The following is a 12,500-nucleotide window of genomic DNA, read 5'->3' as shown; positions in this document are numbered from 1 at the left end:
TCACAACTGTGGTTCACCCTCCAACAGAGGGGGGCAGTAATGCACCCGGCTGCCAACCATCAACCAAAAAAAAGAAAAAGCAGAAGAAGAAGAAGTTTGACCGAAATGAGTCGTGGGCTGACCTGGAGGAGCGAGGATACCTCTTCAAAATCTGGGCAGATGAGCCGAATGCTGGACACTCACAAGAATACAGAACCCTACAAACCTGTGAGTCAGCGAATGAGTGAGAGCAGCTTCTGACGCTCTGCTGAGCAGCTAAAGCCAAAAAACTGCGACACCAGTATGTCAAGGTGCGAGACCAGCTTGCTGAAGTGGAAGCTCTGGGTATGAGAAGGACAAATTCCCCTGGTTTGATGAGCTGGATGACATTTTAGGGACTAAACCAGTTGAACCTGTGGATATCATTGACTCCAGTGATGCTACATCACCCAGCACCTTTGCTGATACTGAATCCAGCTGTGCTGAATCGGCTGATGGAAATTAAGCATTATTACACGAGAGGGTGTGCTTGACCGTTATTATTGTCACGACAGTGATGCGTTCTGATCTGTTAGCATCACTGAAGTTACCTTGAGTGTAATAATGTGATAATACAACTATTACCAACAAAATAAAATCAAAATCGAAATGTATTCATACTGTGGGCATTTCGCTCTCAAAAAATAAAAGTTTTTTGCTCGTATTCTCTCCATTTCAGCGGAAATACATGAGATCTGATGGTAATTAGTCCTTGTCAGCAGCCAACTTGGGCTCATCATGTTTTCTAGACATCGTGATTTCCCCAAAACTGAAAAAATCCCACACACAGCAACACAAAACTGCTCTGCTAGCTCAATCATGTTGGAACTAGAATATCCACTTTTTTTTCATGGACTGATAGTTATACTCCTGCTGACTTCTCAGTCATTTTTAATCTGACAGTTGCTGTGACAATGACTCAGCAGCACAGCTGATCTTTATCTATAACCAACTTATATGAACAGTTATATTTAAATACAGGCTACTGCTTTCCGGACAGTACCACGGACAGTACCCGCCTCAGCAGGTACTGTCCGTGGTGCTGAATCTGCCTCAGCAGGTGCTGTCCGTGGTGCTGAATCTGCCTCAGCAGGTACTGTCCGTGGTGCTGAATCTGCCTCAGCTGGTACTGTCCGTGGTGCTGAATCCGCTGAGGCATTTCATTCTCTTTATTATAGAAATTAAAGCTCCATAAAATTCACGGAGGATCTTGTTCAGCTCTTCTTTCCTTACAGGTGAGAAATCAGCTGTTTGCCCGGTGTTTGTCAGGTAGTCTTGTAGACATCTGACGGCCCAAGACGTTGACCGGGCCGTACCGGCTTCATTTCCTGACCTCTCCAGCTGATCCAGCTCTTCACTCGTCACTCTCGTGTATCTCTCCTTTTTCTCTTCTGTCTTGTCTTCCTCGTTCAGCCATTTATCCAAACTTAGGTCGCAAAATAAATCAAAATTGACAACAAAACGGTCCATTATGCAGGCGAACAAAGCTGACAGCGGCTTTTGAAGCGGGTTTCAGGGAAACGTTTCATGTTGCCATGGAAACCACACAGACTTGGGTAATAAGATATAGGCGGAGTAATATGTTCAGTGATGAGGTATTTTTCATTTGCGCACAGCTAGCCGTGCTGTCATGCTCATTTGAGCACATTCTAAATGTCTGATTGACCAATCAGATTGCTCGGTCGGATCTACGTGTTGTATAATGGTGAGTAACCTGTCACCTTTTGTTATGCTGATCAGTTTCAGTCGACATAGCCCTGTAGCTGTGTTCTGCACTTATTAGTTAGCTGAGTGTTGTACTGTGTTGCAAACCATGTTCAGCTACTGACGCTCAAACAAAAGAACCTAGTCTACATTCCTGGTCAGAAATGGCTATGTTCAAGCCCAGTTATACTATTGTTAAATTAAAAAAAAAGAAAAGAAAACTTTCCTTAACACTTGAAAACATGTTTTGCACTTTATGTTGCATTTCAAAGAGAAATGAAGAAACTGTAAAAACATAGCATTGTGTTACTACAAAAGTGCTTGTTATACAAGAAGGTTAACTTTGAATTATTTTAGTTGTTGATTATTGTAATCCAAATAATAATGGAGGCAGGCTGTTAATTGTATTGTCGTTCTGTTTTATTATTTGGATTACAATAATCAACAACTAAAATAATCCAATAATAATCCAAATAATAAAACAGAACGACAATACAATTAACAGCCTGCCTCCATGAACTTTTTAACAACCCTGAGAACAGCTACATCTCACAAAGAGTGATAAAAAAACAAACAAAAATGAAAAGACAGGAATGTTGACATGAGTCTAGATAAATATCTGCAAAGTGCATCTCTAATTTAATTTGCTCTACCGTTGTCCTGCTGTGGGTCTTGTCTCAAATCCATCCCACTGTTGTCCTTATTTTCCTCCCTCATCACATTGTCTCCATCCAGGAATTGTTTGTTGTGAACTTGACAAAAACTGTGTAGGACACAACATGCTGATACGGTTTGGCTGAGCAGGGTGACGTGGGCGTCGCATACCCTCAGCAGACACCTCCACCTGCCCTCGAGGTGCCCAAAGCTGCGCTCTACAGTCATGTGACCTTGACTCAGGCGATGGTGGAAACCTCTCCGCTCGTCTGCTCCTCCTCTAACCTCACGTGAAGGTTTCATCCACCATGACAGCAGAGGGTCAGCTGACTCACCTGAAATAACAGGTGGGACAGGAGGCGCCCCGGTGGCTCATTAGCACAGAGTGCGTGCCCTGTACCAGGGCCCCATCCCAATCGCAGCGACTGGGGTCCATCCCACCTCAGGTCCTTCCTGTCTCCCTCTCCATGCACATGTGGGGAGTTGTGGCTTAAGATTTTTTTGCATGTGTGACAGCCCTTCTATCTGTCTGTCTCTCTATCTGTCTGTCTGTCTGTCTTGCTGTCTGTCTCTGTCTCTGTTGCTTATCTCTGTCCCTTGTTTTTCTGTCTCTGTAGGTTTGAACTCTTTCCTGTTTTTAATGCAGTTCTGTGTGAATGCAGCGTCAGGAGGGTCGCTGCTAAATTTCGTGTCTTTGTGCAGTGACGTTTACACTGTCAAAGCAAAGTGTGAGATAAAAACAACAAAGTGAACTTTAAATAGTGGACCTGCTGTTAAAATCTATATACAGATACAGATATGTAACAAAAATAACCAAAAGGAAAAATCTAAAGATTTAAATGTACATTTTTTAAAATAACAAACTGTATCTAAATTCAAACAGTGCATTTGTCTGTGTGTGCAGCAGGTGAGTGTGTCCAGAGGCCAGGTGGGCGGTGCAGGAACGCACAGGTCATCGACGGTCATCACGCTGGTACGGAGCTGGAGGAGTCTGTGGTTTGCGGTCATGCAGAGAGTGGAGTGGTCTTATCGGTGCTCGGTTCCAAACGCTGAGCCAGATCCCGGAGCTCAGGATGATGTTAAAGTCTCTTATGTTACCATGAATATTTAAACTTTGCCGGCACTTCTGTGTCCATGTCCCCTCCTTGTTATGGTCTAACAGGCCGATCGCGACACAGGAAGAATCATTCTCTGAACTTCTGGGTTTCTAAATAAATACATCAATCAATCAATAAATAACCTTCCATATTTCCATTATGTGCTGACAAACCTGTGTAATTATTATTACAGTAATTATTAGTTGTTTGGTTATTTGATTATTTGGTTATTTGGTTTGTCTGAGCTTTGCTGATTTAATGGTCAGTTTGTCAGTTTTCATTTCTTTATAGAATTTTATACTAGCATCTGCTTTATTTAACTGGTTAGAAACAGTTTGAGACTGAAGCTGAAACGTGTCACCTCCTTCTCCTCCTCCTCCTCCTCCTCCTCCTCCATTTTCCTCTAAGAGAATTGAGAGTCGAGGCTTTAGTATCCAGGTGCAGAAAATTATTCCAGAGAGACTCTTAAACTCTCTCTGCCCAATCTGTATAAGCTGCTTTATTGAAAAAAGGATTAGGAAGGAGGAGAGGAAGAGGAGGATAAAGGGAAGACGAGGAAGATGAGGGAGAGGAGGAGATGAAGGAGAGGAAGCAGAACAAGGAGAGTAGAAGGAGGAGGAGGAGAGAAGGAGAGGAGAAAGAGGAGGAGGAGAAGCAAGGAGGAGAGGAGAAAGAGGAGGGAGGAGAGGTGGAGGGTTAAGGAAAAAAAAAATAAAAAGGAGAAAAGCGTGAGGACAGAAAAAACAGAATTTCTCTCCCATCAGAATTCTACCTCAGAGGATGAATGACAGCCTCTCTCTCTCTCTCTCTCTCTCTCTCTCTCTCTCCCTCTCTCTCTCTCACACACACACACACACACACTCAGGCTGAGTGCTGCCAGCTGCTGTTCTGCTCTGCTGACAAATTTAATCAGTGTCGCGTTGAAATGCAACACACACTGCAGGCAGTGTGTGTGCATGCGTGCATGCTTGTGTGTGTGAGTGTGTGTGTGTGTGTAGGCAGGGATCTGCAGCATCTGCAAATATGACTGAAACACTTTAACCCTTCAGTTTCCTGTTCAGTATAAACTGTTAACACAACAGGCTGACTGGGCGAGCGACACTGAGAGAGACAGAGAGACAGAGAGAGAGAGAGAGAGAGAGAGAACCCTTTGCTCTGCACGGCGGTGAGGCACGGAGCCGCTCAGCAGACATTTAACACGTATTAACTGCAACAATCACCCAACTGAGAAATTCCATGTTGAACTTTGTAAAAATATGTTACACCTCCGAAAACACATTCCAAACCACCTGGCCCCCACCTGGCCCCCAGAGACTCAGGACAGACCCCAAACCACCTGGCCCCCACCTGGCCCCCACCTGGCCCCCAGAGACTCAGGACAGACCCCAAACCACCTGGCCCCCACCTGGCACCCACCTGGCCCCCAGAGACTCAGGACAGACCCCAAACCACCTGGCCCCCACCTGGCCCCAGAGTCTCAGGACAGACCCCAAACCACCTGGCCCCCACCTGGCCCCAGAGCCTCAGGACAGACCCCAAATCACCAAATCAGCAGAATGGAAGACTATTTAACCCTCAACCGACAGTACACAGTGACAGAATACCTGACGAGACTCAGACCCTGAGCAGGTCCAGGTCCAGACTCAGACCCTGAGCAGGTCCAGGTCCAGACTCAGACCCTGAGCAGGTCTAGGTCCAGACTCAGACCCTGAGCAGGTCCAGACTCAGACCCTGAGCAGGTCCAGACTCAGACCCTGAGCAGGTCCAGGTCCAGGCTCAGACCCTGAGCAGGTGCAGACTCAGAGACCTGGACAACAGGGACGACAGACTTTGCTTACTCTGCTGTTATTGTTTATGTTGTTGGATTGTTGTTGCTTTGGCGATATAAACACTGTCTGGTCGAGCCAATAAAGCTCTTTATATTGAAAAAATAAATGAAATTGAGAGTCACAGGGAACAAAACCATCAACCCTGAGGTGCTGCCTTCTTCTGCTGAATTTGATCAAAAGTTTTGATCAAACAACAGATCAAATGTTTTGTTGTCATGGAGACGATGTGTAGGAGTACTTGTTTTAAAGTGAAGCGCTTGCTAGTGGTCCTGATTTTGTGACGTGAGAAACTTCTGGATGGAAACTAGATTCTCCAGATGTTTTGTGTCTGCAACGTGAGCTCACTGGTTATACTGAGCTTCCCACAATGCATTGCGTCTCTTCAGCCCGTGCGATGGCAGTGGTTGTGACAGATGTGTGGTTTCTTAGTGCTGCATCAGAGCTGTGATGCTGTGAACTGAAGCTGCTCACATCACATTAACATCCTGGCAGCAGCGCCACACCGACACTACAGAGGATGCACACATCCTGCCTTCAAAAAGTTAAGTTAAGTTAAGTTAAGTTAAGTTAAACTTTATTTTCCCACAAGGGAAATTCATTTGGTCAGCGTTCACACCCCATTGCTACAGCTATGGTATCAAGAGCAAAAAAGACAGGAAATGACAGGACAGACATAAAATACATAAAACATAAAATAAGCACATTAAGCCAACCATAATTTGTATGAATAAATAAATAAATATCAGAGAAAAGTGCTTAAAAGATTTTTTTATCTGTTGTTATATAGTCTAATTGCTGTAGGCACAAATGACTTTTAGTTTTAGTTTTATTTGTTATACATTATAACTTATTGGTTTTTAGGTTATTATTAGGTTATGATTATTAGGTTATTTATCTATTATTATTCATTGGTCCTAGGAGACACTTTTTGTTCTGTCATGTTTTTTAACATGTTTGAGTGACATTAAAGTATATCTGAATCTGAATCTGAATCTGAATCTGACTTTTTGTACCTTGAGGTCCTGATGCGTTTCACGATTCTGCCGCTTGACCTGTTAGTGATCTGCAGTTTCTGGTGAAGAGGATGGGTTGGATCGTTTAAGGTTTGATCTGTCTTTTTAAGGATGAGGTCATTGTGTAATTGGGCTGCAGAAACCTGGTCAGTTGCTCTAGTCTTTCAAGCCACTTGACGCGTTGCCACACGTTGGAGCTTGTTCTGGTCCTGTACGTCCATGTTTCCAAAGGCACAGGTCAGGCCGAAGAAGAGGACACTCTGTAGGAGGGCTTTATAAAACATCTCTAAGATACACCGTTCCATCCTAAACTGCTTCAGCTTACCAAGAACATACAAACTTTTCTGCAGTTGTTTGGTCTTATTTAGAGCACATTCCTTAAAAGTAAGGTCGATTTTGACACCTAAATATTTATATGAATAGAGCCTCTCTACCAACTGCCCGTTAATCTTTGATGAGGGAACTGCAATCCCCTTCTTGCTAAAATCAATGATCATCTCTTTTGTTTTCTTTACGTTTACCTGAAAGTTGTCTATGTACCAATGGCTAAAGCCTTTTATCTCCCTCTCAAAACCCTCCAGTGCTGAGGGGCTGGACTTTAAAAAGCCTACTATTGCTGTATCATCAGCATATTTAAAATAAGTGTGGAGGCTGTAAGGAGGCTGCTTGACAATTATTGATGTATAGGGTGTATAAAACAGATGACAGGACATACCCTTGTGGTGCCCCTGTGCTAATAGTTTGCAGAGACGAGATTGATGAATTAAATCTGATTTGCTGACTGTGATTGGTTTAAAAGTCATAAATCCATAAAATCAACCTAGGGTGAACTCCCAGGTATACCATTTTTTTGCCATCAGTTGGGGTTTAATTGTGTTAAAGGCACTGCTAAAGTCTATAAAAACAATCTTGACCAGGCTCCTTGCCTGTTCAAGGTGCTCATAGACATTGTCAAAGTGAGCAATGCGCCCTCTACCCCCCTTTGTTCATGATATGCTAATTGGTTTGGGTCTAAAAATGGTGCTACCTCAGAGAGTAGATGTTTCAATATTATTTTTTGAAAACGCTTCATTTCAAAACGCTTCATTGCTGGATGTCAGGGCGACAGGGCAAAGGTCATTAAGTTCATTGGGTCTATTATTTTTGGGTACGGGCACTATTAAAGATTTTTTCCACAGGCTAAGTACCACCCTGGTTAGGGTTAGGTTAGGAAATAATACACTCGATATGTCACACACACTCCATCTCCAATTTCGGTAGTACGAGCGGCTTTGGTTGTGAGTTTTCGCGTGAAAAGGCACTGACCCATGTCCGTAACTGAGCTGCCAAAACCCTGAAGAACAACCCGCCTTGACCGAGGTTCAGGGTTAGTGTGAAACCATGTGGCAGAACCTGACGCCCGGTACTGGGATTCAGGAACTGTCAGACTGGGTCCAGCCTTATGGAGTCACCCCTTCCCCTCAAGTCGTTACGTGTTGCAACAAATTTGGGCCCTAGTCCTAATAATAAATCTACGGCTAGGAGCGCTTTCATGGGGTCTGTGGGGGGATGGGTCCTGTTGTTACTGGCTCCTGTCCCCCCGCATTTCCCTGCTATCGCAAAGGTCCGGTAACTGTGTATTATTTAGGATTTTTCCAAATCAAAGTGCGGGAGGAGTTGCCTCCTCCATCCTACTCGCGTAGGGTTTGGGATGGGTTTATGGGTGGGTTGAGGGCTAGGTCCTATTTGCTAAGATTTGTGTGGACACACACACCCACACACACATGTGCACCCACCCATCCACCCACCCACCCACCCACACACACACACACACACACACACACACACACACACACACCACACACGCACACACACACCCTGAGACATACACTCAGACTCACACACACTCTCCCACGCCCGTACAGAACTGGTTATGGTTAGGTGAAAGGTTAGGTTTACATTTAGGTTTAGGTTTAACACCGAGGTTAGGGTTAGGGTTAGGTTTGGTTAACCTCCAGTTTTCTATGTTGGGAGTCCTATTTTCTAAGCTGTGTGTTGCCAAATGGTGGCCGCCTTGCCGAACAGACAAAATGGCTTCCAGGCAGAAAGGACAAACGGCTACCTGAGAGAAATTACTCAAAATGGCCGACAGACTGAGAGCACAAATGGTTTTCGGGCAGAAAGAACAAAGTGGCTTTCTGGTAGGAAAGACAAAGGGCTACCTGAGAGAAATTATACAAAAGATGGCCAGCAGACCGAGAGCACAACTTGGTTCCCGGGCAGAAAAAACAAACTGTCTCCCTGGCAGAAAGGGCAAAAGGCTACCTGAGAGAGACACACAACCCTAGCTGACTCCCTGACCAAGGTTTAATCCTGGCTGTTTTTGATTTTTTATCTTTTTAGTTCAGACAGATAATTTAGTTGTTGTTTGTTCCTATTTTTTGTTGACTATGGAACATTTCATCAGTAGTGTCACCACAGAATCATCGAGGGTTTCGGCCGTTTACACTCTAGACCAGGGGACACCAACACGGTGCCCGCGGGCACCAGGTCGCCCGTAGGGAATACGTGAGTCGCCCGCAGGCCTGTTGAAAAAGTAACACTAGTAACCAATGAGCTCCATCTAAAATTGTATTTACTTGTGTTGCTATTCTTTTTGAATCACACTTGCAATTTAGATTTGAAAATGAAAATTTTATAAAAAAAAATATAATTAAATACAAATATTTATATAAACTCCAATTTAGTCGGGTTCAAAGGTCAGTGTTGTGGCGCATAACAAACGTCAGAGTTGAGAGTACTGAGCAGGCGCTGCGATGACGACTGGCTGAACTTGAAGGTGTAGAAAATGAAGAAAACCGTAGAAAAAACGTAGAAAATGGCAGAAAAAAAGAAAGAAAACTTATCATTTTCACAGTGAGTGGGAGGAAGAGTTCTTTTTTACTACTGTGAAAGAAAACTGTGTGTGTCTCATTTGCGGGGCGAAAGTGGCGACGGCAAAGCGGCACAATGTGGAGAGACACTTCAGTACGTGCCTCAGAAGCTACCATACTGACTACCCACCAGGCAGCGCACTATGGGCGGAGAAAGCCTGCGAGTTGAAGGCAGCTTTGACCAAACAGCAGTCTTTTTTTACCAGGCCAGTGAAAAAATCCCAAAAAACAACTGAAGCTTCATTTAGAGCTGCACATTTTCTGATAAAGAAGAAGGCGTTTACAGACGGGGAGGTTTTCAAAGAAGCAATGATGCTAATTGCTAACACTGTGTTTAAAGACGAGAAGAATGGAACCGATGTCATATCCACTCTCTCCGAGGTCCAACTGGGGGCAAGTACGATGGTGAGAAGAGTTTCGGCTATGTCCGGGAACTTGACTGAGCAGCTGGACTGGGACCTGGTGAGGTGCAAGTGATTTAGCATTCAGTGCGACGAGTCCGTAGACAACAGCAGTACAGCGCAGCTGATGGTCTCCATCCGTATGGTGTTTGAGGATTTCTCTACCAAAGAAGAACTCCTGACACTACTGCCCCTAAAGACAACTACGAGGGGAGTTGACATCTATACCGCAGTGAAGAGCTTTTTCACAGAGAAAAAGATACCATTGGAAAAGCTGGTATCGGTGACTACAGACGGGGCTCCCGCTATGACCGGCCAACACCGAGGTTTCATCGCGCAATGCAAAGGTGATACAGACTTCCCAAAATTCCTGCATTACCACTGCATCATTCATCAACAGGCCATATGTGCAAAAGTGACCGGCTTTGAGCATGTAATGACTCCCGTTCTAAGGATCATAAACGGCATCCGCTCCAAAGCCAAACAGCACAGGATATTCAAGGTGCTATTGGAGGAGCTGTCAGCTGAGTACAGTGACCTGTTACTACACACAGAAATCCGATGGCTCAGCAGGGGACAAATTTTGCAACGTTTTTTGTCACTTTTGAGTGAAATCAAAGAGTTCATGCAATCCAAAGGCGATGACGCCTCTCTGCTGGAGGACACCGAGTGGATACTTGCATTTTTAACGGACATTACTGGGAAGCTAAACCACTTGAACTGTGAGCTGCAAGGCAACGGTAAGACTGTTGCTGACATGATTAGCGCTGTCAATGCATTTAAAGCAAAGATGAATATTTTCTCAGTGCATTTACAGCAAAAAAAAGAGCTACACTTCCCCTCAGTGCATTCAGTGCTCAAAGACAATGCTTCTGCATCAGAGACTTTGAAAAGGTTGCAGAGAAGTACTCTGAAGTCATAAACAGACTTGGGCAAGAGTTTGAGAGCAGGTTTTGCGACTTTGATCGTCTTGAGCCATGTGTGTCATTCATTTCCAATCCTTTCATGCAAGTGGACATAACATGCATTGCTGAACAACTAAGTGCAACATTCACCTTGGATGCTGGACAGGTGGAGATGGAAATTATAACACTGCAAAATGAACTTCACCTCAAAGCCTACCAGGCTGCATCAAACTTTTGTTGCCTTGTGGACACAGAAAAATACAATGGTGTACGCACAGCAGCTATGAAGGTTGCCAGCCTCTTTGGTTCAACTTATCTCTGTGAATCAGCCTTTTCTGACATGAACTTCATCAAGAACAAACACAGAACACGCCTCAGTGATGCACATCTGCAAGAATCCCCCAGAGTTGCAGTGTCAAGTTACACCCCAGATTACAGTACACTGGTGAACAGCATGCAATGCAAGGCTTCCCACTAACAAAGACAAATAAACATTCCAGATGTTGTCAGTGGCAACATGCCAGTGCCATAACAAACTAAATTCTGTTGGAGTTGATAAGTTTTTGTATTACATTCATTATCTTTTGTTTATTTTTCTGAGACTGTGACAAGTATGTTCATAAAATGTAACGGATATGATGATTTTGTTAAAGATGCTGCAGACTTGTTGATATTTCAGAAGTGTGTATCATACTTGTAGCCCTTCGGATTACCCAGTACCTTTGAAGTAGCTTGCAGTTTCAAAACGGTTGGTGACCCCTGCTCTAGACCCTCTCCTCCGTGGAGGCCAGCTGGGGTGAGTCCCAGCTAATGTTCCAAATATTAGTTATTTAGTTTAGTGATTTCTATTTCAGTTTCTTGCACATAGAATTAGGTTTTCGGACTAGCACTGAGATTTAAGGTTATGGTTAGGTTTGGTTAATCCTCCATTTTTCTGGCTGGTGAATGGCCGGCTGACTGAGAGCACAAAATGGCTCCCATGCAGGCAGAAAAGGCAAACTGGCCTACTGGCAGAAACAACAACAAAAAAAGGCCGACTGCCCAAGAACAGAAAATTGCTCCCCTGTCCAAGACTTGGGTCTGACTGCTTATATTTACCTGCATGTGTGGATCACTGTAAAACATTTGTGTCCTACAAAAAACAACTATGATCCCGTTGCAACCTCGCTAGTCCTCTAAATTGGACTAGAGGCTGTTAATTTGGAGGGTAGTGATCGGTTGATAATTTTATTTTAATTTATCCTTTATTTTACCAGGAAGGTCCCATTGAGACAGATGTCTCTTCTTCCAGGGAGTCCTGGTCAAAATGTCAGCATAAAAAAGTGTCAAACACAGAAGGACACCAATTACACATAAACACACAGAGGGGAACCATTACACAAAGACAAAGGCTGACAAGACAATACAGGCTAATCCAGGGCTAGGATCACCAGCACTAAGCAGAGAGAAAAAAAAAAAAAAAATCAACAGCATGTTGTAAGTGGGCTATATCAGACAATGACATTGTTCTGTAAGGACAGTATTTAACAGACTTTTAAAAATATGAATTGTATGTAGGGAATCTAAGTTAAGAAGGCTTTGCAGCTCATTCCATGCATGTGGTGCAGAGGCATGGAAGGCAGATTTCCCCAACTCTGTCCATGGAGAAGGAGTTTGAAGAAGAAGCTTATTTGAAGAACGTGTATTATATGTTTGATGGCGGATGGATAACAGGCTGCATATGTAATGGGGTAATTTGAACATTAAGGCTTTAGCTATAAAAATTAAAAGATGTATTCTCCTTCTCAGATACAGTGACGTCCATTCAACCTTCTCATACAGCACACAGTGATGGGTCCTAGCAGAAGCACCAGTTACAAAGCATAACGCTGAGGGAAAAGCAACATCTAGCTTCTTCAATAGAGATGAAGCTGCATGCTAATTTTTTTTTTGTTTTTGTTTTTTTAGCATTTAAAACCAGTTTCAGT

This window comes from Myripristis murdjan, chromosome 19 (genome assembly GCF_902150065.1).
Source record: "Myripristis murdjan chromosome 19, fMyrMur1.1, whole genome shotgun sequence".
Classification (NCBI taxonomy): domain Eukaryota; kingdom Metazoa; phylum Chordata; class Actinopteri; order Holocentriformes; family Holocentridae; genus Myripristis; species Myripristis murdjan.
The sequence above is the reverse complement of the archived record's forward strand: the minus strand, read 5'-3'. Positions refer to the sequence as shown.